The sequence below is a fragment of the Symphalangus syndactylus genome, chromosome 10 (genome assembly GCF_028878055.3).
Source record: "Symphalangus syndactylus isolate Jambi chromosome 10, NHGRI_mSymSyn1-v2.1_pri, whole genome shotgun sequence".
Lineage (NCBI taxonomy): Eukaryota > Metazoa > Chordata > Mammalia > Primates > Hylobatidae > Symphalangus > Symphalangus syndactylus.
In genome coordinates this window covers 39,583,561-39,596,934 of record NC_072432.2, presented here as the reverse complement: position 1 = coordinate 39,596,934, position 13,374 = coordinate 39,583,561, and the positions used below count along the sequence as shown (strand labels likewise).

The following is a 13,374-nucleotide window of genomic DNA, read 5'->3' as shown; positions in this document are numbered from 1 at the left end:
ATCAATTTCCCATTAATAATTGGTCAGGCTGGGGAGTGGGAAGAGGGAGCATTAATTGCCCTGGGAATGGAGAAGTTCCCTGGCATTGATTTCTAGCATACTGCTGGCCAGTGGAAAGCCTCAGGCAGAGAGTTTCAGGTCTTCACAGCAAGCAGCCTTTCAGCAACAGAGCTCTGCACAGAGATGAATGCCATGGGGTTCTGAGGAAGGTACCAATAGTAACTGGCACAAATATCTTAAGCATTTTTCTTTGTCATTAAATTCTCTCTGTGACAACTTTTAATGGTTAGATATTTTATTTTGTTTAATTAACATCTCTGTGCATCAAGCTGAGAGCTAGGGGAAGAAAAAAATCACACCGCGATGTCAATGTCACTGCGTGTTCTCTAACTTTGGGCCACCAATTTTTCATCTTTCTAATTTTCTTTAGTCAGCTCCCTCTCTTGACACCAAACTTTCACCTCTTTCCCCAAATCTCTTTTCAACTTGCATCTCATTTACTCTTAGCCGATGAGCTAATCTGCTTCAGTGAGAAAACGGAGGTCAGCAGACAATGAGCCTTAACTTCATGTTCTCCTGCTATAAACCAAAAATAAAATTCTAAGCCCCCAAATGACTGAATGGACTCCCCTCTTGGCCAAAGGGCTCCTAAAGAAAACTGAAAAACTAGTTCAGGCCATGACAGGAAGGGGAGGAGTTGGACATGCCTCATTATACACTTCTCTCTTTGGAGTTTAGGCAACTGACCAGAATTAACATTAAAACAGAGACCTTAAGACTGGAAAAGACTCTTTGCAGCAAAAAGATACAAAATTCCAAACTGACTCTTGTAGAGCATCACATAGCAGATTGTTGGAGGCTGAAAGAGTGAGGGTCGTGATCAACTCAGTATACCACTGGAGGCTATATGAGGAAACAGCAAACTGTTCTCGTAAATGCAGAATGTTGGCAAACAGACAAACTGTCTGCCACCCAGAAGGAATGCTGAGGGCAGTCACAACACAGGCACAAGTGTTTCTTGTGATTAGGCACATCTGAAGCCTGTTAGCAATAATGTGATCAATCAAGCAGCTGACCAATAGTTACCTCCTCCTCCCTGCTCTTTCTACCCAATAAATACGAAGGGCTGTAGAAGATCATGGCTGCTGCCTTTACTCACTAGAAGCAAGGAGCCCTCTTCTTCTCCTGGCCCCTTTCTTTAAAACAGTTTCTTTTGTTTTAAGTTTTAATTTCTGCGTTCATTCTTCCCCCTTATTCACTCTCGTAATGTCGGTCTCAAGTAGTAACAGTAGTAACTGTCATAGTGACAGTCTCAAGTAGTAATTGTGGCAGTCTGTCACAGCAGATAGCAGGCCCTGAAAAAAAATCAAAGTATTTTGCCCCTCAATATATTTCTTTGACATACTTTGAAATGGCCCTGCAAAGCTGTCTCTTGTGGGGAAAATTCTTGCATTCTCTAGAGACTCTCCATCCCTTTTTAAGATCTGAGAAGAGACCTTCACCATCTATTCTCTCTGAAGCCTGTTACCTGGAGGTGACATAAACATGACACGAACCTTGGCTTCCACAACCCCCTTTATCTTTTTTTCTACGGGTTGTAGTTCTTTTTATTGTTCTTAAGAATGATACAAAGATAAGCCAGGTTTGCTGTTGTCTAGGTGGATACTCTCAGCTTCTCTTTTTCTACTTTTAATACCTGGGTAATAAGATCAAAGAGGACCTGTTCCAAAGAGTTCAAGGGAATGTTTTCTGATAATTATTTATTTATTTAAAGTTCTGGGGTAAATGTGCAGGACGTGCAGGTTTGTTACATAGGTAAATGTGGGCCATGGTGGTTTGCTGCACCTATCAATCCATCATCTAAGTAATAAGCCCAGCATGTGTGAGCTACTTTTCCTGATGCTCTCCCCCACCCCACGGGCCCCAGTGTGTGTTATTCCCATTTCTGTGTCCATGTGTTATTGTTCAGCTCTCACTATGAGTGAGAACATGTGGTGTTTGTTTTTCTGTTCCTGAATTAGTTTACTGAGGATAATGGCTTCCAGCTCCATCTATGTTCGTGCAAAGGACATGAACTCACCTCTTTTTATGGCTGTGTAGTATTCCATGGTGTATATGTACCACATTTTCCTTATCCAGTCTATCATTGATGGGCATTTGGGTTGATTCCATGTCTTTGCTATTGTGAATAGTGTTGCAATAAATATATGAGTGCATGTATCTTTATAATAGAATGATTTATATTCCTTTGGGTATATACCCAGTAATGGGATTGCTGGGTCAAATGGTGTTTCTGGTCTTGGTCTTTGAGGAATCACCACACTGTCTTCCACAATGGTTGAACTGATTTACATTTCCACCAACAGTGTAAAAGCATTCCTATTTCTCTGCAGCCTTGCTAGCATCTGTTGTTTCTTGACTTTTTAGTAATTGCCATTTTGACTGGCATGAGATGGTATCTCATCATGGTTTTGATTTGCATTTCTCTAATGATCAGTGATACAAATCCCTTTATCTTAACTCAAGCTGACTTCAATTCTTCAGGCAGAGCTTAATTCTTTGGACCAATTACCAATCAGGAAACCTTTGAATCCACCTGTGACCTGGAAGCCCCCACTTCTAGATGTCCCACCTTTCCAAGTCAAACCAATGTATACCTTAAATATATTGATTTATGTCTTTGCCTGTAACTTTCTGTCTCACAAAAATGTATATAACCAAGTGGTAGCCCAACCACCTTGGGCACATGTTCTCAGGACCTCCGGAGGCTGTGTCATGGGCTATGGTTCTTCACTTTGGCAAAATAAACCTCTAAACTGATTGAGATCTATCTCAGATACTTGGTTTACACTACCTATCCATTTTCTCTATCTAATCCCTTTCAGATCCATTTTCTCCCGATCTTAGAAGATAAGGAGTTCCTCCTCCAGGTCAAGACCAGCCCCCAACATCCCCATCTGTACTTGGATCCCAACCTCATGCACTCCTGAGTTGTCTCTGCCTCCCCCTGGATCTTATCTCATTAGCCTGCCTCACTTTCTGCTTTATCTTCAGCATCTCATTCTTTGCTTCTCCCTGTCTCCCTATAAACACGCCCAAGGCTTTCTTCAAGCTAAAACAACATACCCTTCTCCATCTAACAACTATATAATCTCTCTCCTCATTTCCCATTCACTTCACAATCCACTGCACTGGAGTGTATTGCATTCTGTTCCCACTTTTCGTCGGAACTGCTCTCACCATGATCATCCATCAACCACCAATTGCCAACTCTGTAGGATAAGTTCTACTTCCAAGCTCTTAGACCCCTGCTGTACTTGAGTCCATGGATCATCCTCCTCCTTAAGGTTCTCTGTTCTCTAGGCCTCCAGGACTCTGCACTCTCCTGATTGGCCATAACTTATGAATATTCCTTCTCTGTCTTTGATTGGTCACCATTCCTGTGTCTAGTCCAAAATGCTGCTGTTATCTCTCTATTGCTTGCATTTTGTCTACACTTTCTCCCTAGGTAATCTTATTTTTTTCATGCTCCCAAATACAGATTTTTTATCAAAAACTCTTGGAGCCAGATGGCTTCAGAGTTTAGGATTTTTAGATTTTGGAAAGGTAATATAACATATAGTAAAAATTACCTACTGGTCCCAGTAGAGTTTGGGACAGCACCCATAGTTAAACAAATGGATATTTCTGTAGCAAAACAGAGAAATAGTCACACTAAGTAGGATTTTTCAAAGCGGCTGCAAATAGTCCTCTCATATGTTCAGGTCATATTTTGGAGTCAAAGGGGCTCAAATCTGATCAGGCTTTGCCACCAAATAAGTTTTTAAAAAACTTTTGCTTTTTAGATTTTCTTTTGAATTTGGAAACTACAGGTAAAGGATTATAGACAAATACTACTGGTGTGCTGATAACTCCCAAATCTTGTATTTCCAGATCATGGTTCTCCCTGGAGCTTTAGGTTTAGGTATCTAAAAGCCAGCTGGATACCTCAACCTGAAAGTCTTATGGATATATCCATCTCAATTCACCCAAAACTTGAATGTCTTCCCATCTAAGGTCTGATCCTCTAAGAAACACTCTGAAGCACATATCTGTGTACAAGACATTTATCAATGGGACACTATTTATCAGCTCCTCCCTTGGAGCTCTGGGGCTGGAATGGCCCATCAGAGTTTTCCTGAATTAAGGAAAGCAGCCTGGCTTTCGTGCCCCTACATCAATCAGCCATCGAATGTGGGCTCCCTCTGTCAAGGGAGTATAACCTTGAGCAAAGCAGCTCCCCGGGCTACAGAGGGCTCAGCTGTGAGCCATCAGCAACCATCCTTCCTGGAGGCAGGGGAAATGATGGCTTCTGTCTTGAAGCAGAGCAGCACAGCATCCACTTCAAGCTCTCCTTCTAGTTTGTGTGTGTGCCATCCAGCCAGTCCCCCAAGTCAAAAGCTTCTAGTCATCCCTGACTCCTCTCTGTTTCTTAGCACTTCTACATCTGATAACTCATCATGTCCTGCCAATTTACTCTTCTAAAAATACTTAAAAATCTGCCTCATCTCCTCCATCCTTATGTCCAATGTCCTAATTCAGATTCACACTGTCTCTTTCTTGATTCATTTACTGCAGTTGCCTCCTACCTGTTCTTTCTTTCACTTTTTCCCCAGTTACACCGATTTCCCGTGTATGTAACAGAACGAACTATGTAAAACTCAAATCTGGACACGGTGTTCTGCTGCTAGAAATGTTCTAATAGTTAACCATTGCCTACAGGGTAAACTCCAAGTTCCTCAGCCTATTAAAAAAGGCCTCTCTGAGACCTGTCTAGCCCTCCTCAGCCACTTAGCTGGCTCACAACACTTAACATACTAGCCTCGTCCTCTATCTGCCTCTTGTTCCCCTCACACTCTGCTGCTGCTTGCCTCCATGCCGGAGCTCATGTGGTCCTCTCTGTGTAGATGCCCTTCACTTCACACACAATTTATCCTATAAAACTTGGCTCAGTTGTCACTTGCTTTAGGGACCTTCCCTAACTCCCTATCCCCAGTCTTGGTTGGGTGCCCCTTCTCTTTGCACTTATGATACCCTATCCATACATCTCCCATTGCACTTAGCACACTGTGTTATAATTAGATGTGTTTGTGTTGTTGCTTCTTGAAAGCCAGGACAGTGTTCTCATGTTTTCAGAAGTAGGGACATAATAGGCCCTTAGTAAAAGCTTGCTGAATGAATGAATGAATATGAGTTTCTTAACTCCAAAATCCATACATTTTCCTTTAAACTATGTTGTCTATGCCGCAATGCCAATGCCTTCAGCATCCCTTGCTGCTCTGGTAATCATAATGGCTGAGGGTTTTTAGACTTTAGTGTGCACTAGGCACCGTATTAATGAATTCGTATACATTTTCTCATTTTATGCTTAACCAGTTTGGTAAGGAAAGCACCATTATCTCATTTTCCTGTGGAAGAAACTGAAAATCTGAGGGCTTGGGTGACTTGCTCAAAGTCACATAGCTAGTAGGCAGTAGAGCTGGGATTTGAATCCAAGTATGCTTGACCTCAGAGCATGAGTTCTTAACCACTGTGCAACAAGGCTTCTAGGAACCTCTGAAGCCTTGTTGAACTTCTGATCTGCAGACTTGAAGCTGCAAAGGAGCTCTTAAGAAGACGCTTATTAAACTGAGGCTTAAAAGGTCTGTATTTAGTCCAGAGTTCAGAACATGCCATTCTCCCAAATAAAACTCTTCACTGACTTCCTGCAGAACATTGAATAAACCCCAGATGTGAAAAATGGCTCATAAGGCCCTGAACACCAAGGCCCCTGCCTTTCTCTCCATCCTTATACCCTCCTGCTACACTCTTTCCAGTCCCACTGTTGTTCTCCCTGCAGTTGGAACACCCCAGCTCTTTCTAGCCCCAAGGCCTTGCATGTTCTTTGCCCCACGGGACTGCCCATTTCTACAATCTTTTCCTTCCATTTATCTAAATGTGGATTCATAAAGGTTTTCAAAGTAGTTCCCATTATCATCAGCCTCATCTCATTTCCTTCATAGCATTTATCATGATTTGTAAATATTTTATTTCTCTTTTGTTGTTTTTGTCTGTTCCACTAAAGCAGGGTCTGTTTCTTGTATTCCCAGAGCCTCATTCCATGAATGGAGGAATAGGTGTTAAATGAAACAACTTTGTTGAAAGTTGTTTACCTATAGGATGGCTACCATTTAAAAAACAGAAAATAACAAGCATTGGGAAGGATGTAGAGACATTGGAACCCTGCTGGTGGGAAAGTAAAATGGTGCAGCTGCTGTGGAAAACAATATGGTGGTTCCTCAAAAAATTAAAAATAGAATTACCATATGATCTAGAAATTCCACTTCTTGGTATATATCTAAAAGAATCGAAACTAGGGTCTTGAAAATCTATTTGTACCCCCATATTTATAGTGGCATTATTCAAAATAGACAAAAAGTGGAAGCAACCCAGTATCCATCAACAGATGATTGGGTAAGCAAAATGCAATATATACATACAATGCAATATTATTTTGCCTTAAAAATAAGGAAATTCTGACACATCGTCAAGGATGAACCTAGAGGACATTATACTAAGTGAAATAAGCCAATTACATAAAAGCAATAATATGTCATTCCACTTACATGAGGTACCTACAGTAGGAAAATTTATAAAGACAGAAAGTAGAACAGTGGTTCCCAGGAGCTGAGGGAAGGGAGAATGAGGAGTTATTGTTAACTGGTACAGAGTTTTAGTTTTGTGAAATGAAAAAAGTTATATAGATGGTGGTGATGGTATGAAATACTTAATACCACTGAACTATAAACTTGAAAATGGTTAAAATGGTAAATTTTATGTTATGTGTATTTTACCACATTTTTGAAAGAAGTGTATTAGTCCATTCTCACACTGCTATAAAGAACTGCCTGAGACTGGATAATTTACAAAGGAAAGAGGTTTAATTGTCTCATAGTTCAGCATGGTTGGGGAGGCCTCAGGAAACTTACAATCATGGAAGAAGGGGAAGCAAACACACCCTTTCTCACATGGCAGCAGGATAGAGAAGAATGAGTGCATAGTGAAGGGGGAATCCTCTTATAAAACCTATCTCATATCTCATGAGAACTTACTATCACAAGAATAGCATGGGGGAAATCACCTCCATTGATATGGTTTGGCTCTGTGTCCCCACCCAAATCTCATCTTGAATTTTACTTGCATAACTCCCATGTGTTGTGGGAGGGACCTGGTGGGAGATAACTTAATCCTGGGGAAGTTTCCCCCACACTGTTCTCAGGTAGTGAATAAGTCTCATGAGATCTGATGGTTTCTTCAGGGGTTTCCTCTTTTGCGTCTTCCTCACTCTGTGTTTGCCTGCTGCCAACCATGTAAAATGAGACTTGCTCCTCCCTGCCTTCTGCCATGATTGTGAGGCTTTCCCAGCCATGTGGAACTGTAAGTCTAATTAATCCTTTGTTTTGTAAATTGCCCAGTCTCAGGTATGTCTTTATCAACAGCATGAAAATCAACTAATACAGTAAATTGGTACCAGTAGAGTGGGGCATTGCTGAAAAGATACCCAAAAATGTGGAAGCAATTTTGGAACTGGGTAACAGGCAGAGGTCAGAACAGTTTGGAGGGCTTGGAAGAAGACAGGAAAATGTGGGAAAGTTTGGAACTTCCCAGACACTTATTTAATGGCTTTGACAAAAAACACTGATGATATGGACAATGAAATCCAGGCTGAGGTGGTCTGAAATGGAGATGAGGAACTTGTTGGGAACTGGAGCAAAGGTAACTCTTGTTACTTACATTTTAGCAAAAAGACTGGCAGCATTTTGCCCCTGCCCTAGAGATTTGTGAAACTTTAAACTTGAGAGAGATGATTTAGGGTATTTGGCAGAAGACATTTCTAAGTAGCAAAGCATTCAAGAGGTGACTTGGGTACTGTTAAAGGCATTCAGTTTTAAAAGGGAAGCAGAGATAAAAGTTTGGAAAATTTGCAGCATGACAATGTGACAGAAAAGAAAATCCCATTTTCTGAGGAAAAATTCAAGCTGCCTGCAGATATTTGCATAAGTAACGAGGAGCCAAATGTTAATCACCGAGACAATGGGGAAAATGTCTCCAGGGCATGTCAGAGACTTTTGTGGCAGTCTCTCCCATCACAGACCCAGAGGTATAGAAGGAAAAAATGGTTTTGTGGGCAGGGCCCAGGATTCCTGGGCTGTATGCAGTCTAGACACTTGGTTCCCTGTGTCCTAGCCACTCTAGTCATGGCTGAAAGGGGCCAACGTAGAGCTTGGACCATGGCTTCAGAGGGTGCAAGCCACAAGCATTGTCAGCTTCCACATGGTGTTGAGCCTATGGGTGCACAAAAGTCAAGAATTAAGGTTTGGGAACCTCCACCTAGATTTCAGAGGATGTATGGAAATGCCTGAATGTCCAGGCAGAAGTTTACCACAGGGATGGGGCTCTCATGGAGAACCTCTGCTAGGGCAGTGCAGAAGGGAAATGTGGGGTTGGAGCTCCAACACAGAGTCCCTACAGGGGCACCACCTAGTGGAGCTGTGAGAAGAGGACCACCGTCCTCCAGACCCCAGAATTGTAGATCCACCTACAGCTGCACCGTGTCCCTGGGAAAGCTGCAGACACTCAATTCCAGCCCATGAAAGCAGCTTGGGTAGGGAGGCTGTACCCTGCAAAGCCACAAGGACGGAGCTGCCCAAGACCATGGGAACCCACCTCTTGCATCAACGTGACCTGGATGTAAGACCTGGAGTCAAAGGAGATCATTTTGGAGCTTTAAAATTTGATTGTCTTATTGAATTTTGGACTTGAATGGGCCCTGTAACCCCTTTGTTTTGGCCAATATCTCCCATTTGGAACTGTTGTATTTGCCCAATGTGTGTATCTCCATTGTATCTAGGAAATAACTACCTTACTTTCGATTTTACAGACTCATAGGCAGAAGAGACTTGCCTTGTCTCTGATAAGATGTTGGACTGTGGCCTTTTGAGTTAATGCTGAAATAAGTTAAGACTTTTGGGGACTATTGGGAGGGCATGATTGGTTTTGAAATGTAAGAACATGAGATTTGAGAGGGGTAAGGTGTGGAATGATATGGTTTGGCTCTGTGTCCCCACCCAAATCTCATCTTGAATTGTACTTCCATAATTTCAATGTGTTGTGTGAGGGACCCGGTTGGAGATAATTTAATCATGGCAGAAGTTTCACCCACACTGTTCTTGTGGTAGTGAATAAGTCACATGAGAGCTGATGGCTTTATAAGGGGTTTCTGCTTTTGCATCTTCCTCATTCTGTCTTTGCCTGCTGCCCATCCATGTAAGGTGCGACTTGCTCCTCCTTGCCTTCCACCATGATTGTGAGGCTTCTCCAGCCATGTGGAACTGTAAGTCCAATTAAACCTCTTTCTTTTGTAAATTGCCCAGTCTCAGGTATGTCTTTATCAGCTGTGTGAAAATGGACTAATACACTCATGATTCAATTACGTACCAGGTCCTTCTCATGACACCTGGGGATTATGGGAACTATAATTCAAGATGAGATTTGGGTGTGGACACAGCCAAACCATATCAGGAAGAAAGTTATCTAACTACTTAGTAGCCCTGTTCATCTCCTGCCTCGCAGTCCAGTGTCCTCTCATTTACACATGCTGGCTCCTCTCAGAGTATCATTTATTGGCTAAGCATTATAATAATGTGATCTCCCAGCAGAGAATACCTTTCTAGGACATATCAAAAGGATAAACTTTAGAGTTTACTTAGACTCATATCTTCTGTGTCAGTCAGGGTGAAGATAAGGTTAAGATAGGCAGGAAGCCACTACTACTGTTTGAGGGGAAGGGGAGGAAGCAGTCATTGGAACTTGAAGAGCTGCGGTTGCACAAGATGCAGCGATCTTTGGTAGAGAAATGTTGCCATGCATTTACTGCTAACAAGGAGGTATCTGGTCAAATAAGTGTACCTTCTTCTGGTCTTCTGCTGCTGATGCCTCCCATTGACTGAACCCAACTGGAAGTCAGAGGGCAAGAAAACCTGTTGATGCAGTCCATAGGACCCCAGAACATTGAGTAGAAGGGAAAGGGTAGAGAATAGGTTTGAAGCTGGCATTATACCAAACTTCATTTTAAAAATGAAAGGACTCAGAACCTGTATTAGTCGTAATTCTCTAAAGAAATAGAACCAATAGAATATAGATAGACAGATAGAGAGATAAACAGATAGACAGACAGAGATATAGATATATCAGAAGGGATTTATTTTGAGAATTGGCTCACTTGATTATGGAGGCTGAGAAGTCCCACAATATCCTGTCTGCAAGCTGAAGAACAAGGGAAGATGCTAGCATGGCTCAGTCCAGATCCAAGGGCCCGAGGACCAGGGGAGCCAATGGCATAACTCTCAGTCCTAAGCTGACAGCTTGAAAATTGGGGAGTATCTGGTGCAAGTCCTGGAGTCCAAAGGCCCGGGAGTTCTGATGTCCAAGGGCAGGAGAAGATGGGTGTCCCAGTTCCAGAAGAGAGAGTGAGCAAATTTGCCTTTCTCCTGCCTTTTTGTTCTGTCAGGCCCTCAGTCAACTGGATGGTATGGGCCTGCACTGGGTGAGGGGGGATCTTCCTAGTCCAGTTATTCAAATGCCAGTCTCTTCTGGAACACCCTCACAGACATATCTAGAAACAATGCTTCACCAACAGTTATCTGCATGTCCCTGAATCCAGTCAAATTGACACCTGAAATTAACCATCCCACACCCAAAGAATTAAATGACTTGTTTCATGTCATTGATAGATATAAGATTCTCACTGCATTTATGACCTAATAATTGGGTTCTATCCATGTAGTGATAAAGAATGTGAATACAAGTCTAAACTTGGAAAATCTGCCACAAACAGAACACCTAAAAAAAGTTTTGTTTTTGAAAGAGAGTGATATGCACATCTTCCACAGAATTAGCATTCATTAGGAGTTTTTATGCTTTGAACTTTGCAAGTCTGATTCATCACATGTTACAAAGAAAATAATCTTAAGATCATGAGTTTTCTTCCTGCTTCTGCCTTAATGATTATCACAGTTGATGGGACATTTAGGAGAAGCTGAAGCAGAGTATTACATTATAGATATTTAGTTAAATAAAACAAGATAGCTTAGTCAAAGAACCTTGTTGAAGAGAGTCACAGAATTGCATCCTCAAACACGGAATTTTCATAATTAAAGGACTTTGAGACAACTTTTCAGGCTCATAGAAGTTCACAAGATGGTTCTTAAAAACATCGATGTGACAAGACTTTGAGCACAAAATACTGAAACTTTAGGGGAATAAAGCAAAAATTGTACTTTTTTTTTTCTTTCAAGGAAGAGATACAGTATAGTAATTAAGTAAGTAAGTCCACATTCAAGAATCAAAATTCCTGAATCCAAACCCTGGCTTCATCACTTACTAGCTGCATAACTTTGGGCAAATGACTTTGTCTTTCTTTCTAAGCCATAGTTTTCCTATTTCTGAAATGTGAATAATTGCACCTGTATCATTGAGTTATTGTGTCTATTTCTCCCTTCAATTCTGTCAGTTTTTGCTTCCTATATTTGATGGTCTGTTATTAAGTATGTAAATGTCTATAATTATCTTCCTGCTGTATCAAGCCATTTATTAATGTATAATGTCCTTCTTTGTTCCTATAACCTTCTTTGATATAAAGTCTATTTTTTCTGATATTAGTAAAGCCACCTTTTGGTTACTATTTGCATGGAATATCTTTTTCCGTCCTTTTATGTTTAACCTATTTCTATCTTTGGATTTAAAGTGAATCTCTTATAAACAGCGCATATTTGAATCATGCATTTTTATCCATTCTGCCAATCTTTGTCCTTCGACTGCATCATTTAATCCATCTATATTTAAGTAATTACTGGTAAAGAAGGACTTATATCATTTTGATATTTGTTTTTTATATGCCTTATAGCTTTTCTGTCCTTCATTTCCTGCAGTACTGTCATCTTTTGTGTTTGATTTTTTAATAGTAAAATGTAGACATTTATTTCTTATTTACTTTTGCACATATTCTATTCTATACCTATGTTTTATGGTTACCATAGGAATCACATTTAATAGCCTAAAGTTCTAGGATTCTGATTTGAATTTATACCAGCTTAACTTCAACAATATACAAAACTCTGCTCTTTTATAGCTTTGTCCGCACTGTTTCTTACTGATGTCACAAAATTATATGTTTATACATTGTATGCCTTCCAAATAAATAATTCTTTTAAGTGCATTAGTCTCTTAAATTATGTAGCAAACAAAATGTGGAGTTGCAACCAAAGTTACAATAATACTAGCTTTTAGACTAATACTTTTTTTTTCTAGATGGAATTTTGCTCTTGTTGCCCAGGCTGGAGTGCAATGGCATGATCACAGCTTACTGCAAACTCCGCCTCCAGGGTTCAAGTGATTCTCCTGCCTCAGCCTCCCAAGTAGCTGGGATTACAGGCATGTGCCATCACACCCAGCTAATTTTGTATTTTTAGTAGAGATGGGGTTTCTCCATGTTGGTCAGGCTGGTCTTAAACTCCGGACCTCAGATGATCCACCTGCCTTGGCCTTCCAAAATGCTAGGATTACAGTCATGAGCCACCGTCCCTGGCCAGGGCTAATACTTTTAAATATATATACATTAGACTCTTAAATTGTATAGAAAACAAAAAGTGGAGTTATAAATCCTTGTCACAATAATAGTAGCTTTTAAAATCACTCATTTATTCACCTTTATTGAGATCTTCCTTTCTTCATATGGCTTCAAGTTATTGTTTAGTGTTCTTTCATTTCACCCTGCAGGAGTCTCTTGAACATTTCTTTTAGGTGTGGTCCAGTGGTAATAAACTTCTTCAGCTTAGTTTTGCTCAAAATAGAATTCTTGGTTAACTAGTTTTCTTTTCTTTTAGTAGTTTTGATATATCAGCCCACTGCCTTCTAGCATCCAAAGTCTCTGAAGTCTGCAGATAATTTTATTGAGGATCTCCTGTATGTGACGAATCACTTCTTTCTTGCTGCCTTCAAGATTTTCTGTGTTTGTCTTTCAAAAGTTGGATTATAGTGTGTCTCAGCGTGGGTCTCTTTGAGTTTATCTTACTTAGAGTTTATCTCCTTGGATATTTATATTTATGTCTTTAATCAAATTTGGAAATTTTCAGCCATTATTTTATCAAATATTCTCTTTGCCCCTTTCTCTCTTCCTTCTCCTTCTGGGACTTCTAAAATGCATATGGTTGTCTGCTTGATAGTATACCACAGGCCCTATAGGCTCTATTCACTTTTTTCAAAATCTTGTTTCTTTCTATCCCTCAGACTTCATAA

The 13,374-nt window shown here is 40.6% G+C and overlaps 1 pseudogene; it reads right to left on the bottom strand.

The window, feature by feature from the left end:
• LOC129492099 (mitochondrial import receptor subunit TOM7 homolog) overlaps positions 1 to 13,374 on the bottom strand; it is a 52,616-nt pseudogene that overhangs the window by 35,099 nt on the left and 4,143 nt on the right.